At 37.9% G+C, this 923-nt stretch overlaps 1 protein-coding gene across 1 annotated transcript in view; it reads right to left on the bottom strand.

Moving 5' to 3' along the window:
- LOC103594889 (INO80 complex subunit C-like) overlaps positions 1-923 on the bottom strand; it is a gene marked incomplete at its 3' end in the record, with an annotated part of 19,277 nt that overhangs the window by 15,974 nt on the left and 2,380 nt on the right. The gene's annotated exons all lie outside the window — the stretch shown is intronic.

Raw genomic sequence — 923 nt, 5'->3', positions numbered from 1 at the left:
AAGACAAAAGAATTCACTATTCCAGGAAATGCCTTGTTCTTTCCTGCCTCTCCTGAGGGTGCTGCTCAGATAGAGAAGGTCCACAGAGAACACCTAGGCAGCCCTTCAGCTGAGCGAGAGCCCTGAGGCCACCAGAGTTGTGATTTCCGCCAAACTGGATTACTGGAAATTTCCAGCATCCTGAAGGCATTTGGCCACTCTCTGAAGTTTGCTGTGGTTGGGAGCTGATCAATGCTGCTACCTTTTGGGTCAAAACAATCATTCCTCCTAAAATGTACTGACTACATTCGTTGGTCTTGGTACAAATAGATATCAAAACATATCATGTGCATACTGACAGGAAGTACCCAAAGTGCATATACTTGGCAAAGGAGTCCAACCTAGATTATATAAGAAACTCCTACACATCAATAATTTTAAAAAGCAACCCAATGAGAAAAAATAATCAGGCACTTCATAAAAGATATCGGAATAGTCAATAAGCATATGAAAAGGGGACTGATATCATTAGCCATCACAGAAACATAAACTAAAACAGTAAGATACCACTACACATCAACAGAATGGCTAAAATTTTTAAATATGACAATGCTAAGTATTGTTGAGGATGTAGAGCAACTCTAATAACTATTTTGCTGGTGAAAATGCAAAATAGTACAACTGCTTTTGAAAATACTGTTCAACAGTTTCTGGGTTAAATGTGTGTCTACCCTCTGACTCAATTCCACTACTACTCCAGAGAAAGGAAAGCATATATCCACACAAAGACGTATACAAGAGTGTGCAGAGAGCTACACCTAAAAGCCAAAAACTAAAAAACTCAAATGTCCATCAGCTATGGTATGTTTATACAATGTACGACATATATGAATGAATGACTCTCAAAAATATTGTTTCAAAAAGGAAGCAAGACAAAAAAATAT

This window comes from Galeopterus variegatus, unplaced genomic scaffold, assembly GCF_000696425.1.
Source record: "Galeopterus variegatus unplaced genomic scaffold, G_variegatus-3.0.2 Scaffold1638, whole genome shotgun sequence".
NCBI classification, from domain to species: domain Eukaryota; kingdom Metazoa; phylum Chordata; class Mammalia; order Dermoptera; family Cynocephalidae; genus Galeopterus; species Galeopterus variegatus.
This window is presented reverse-complemented; position numbering and strand designations above follow the sequence as displayed.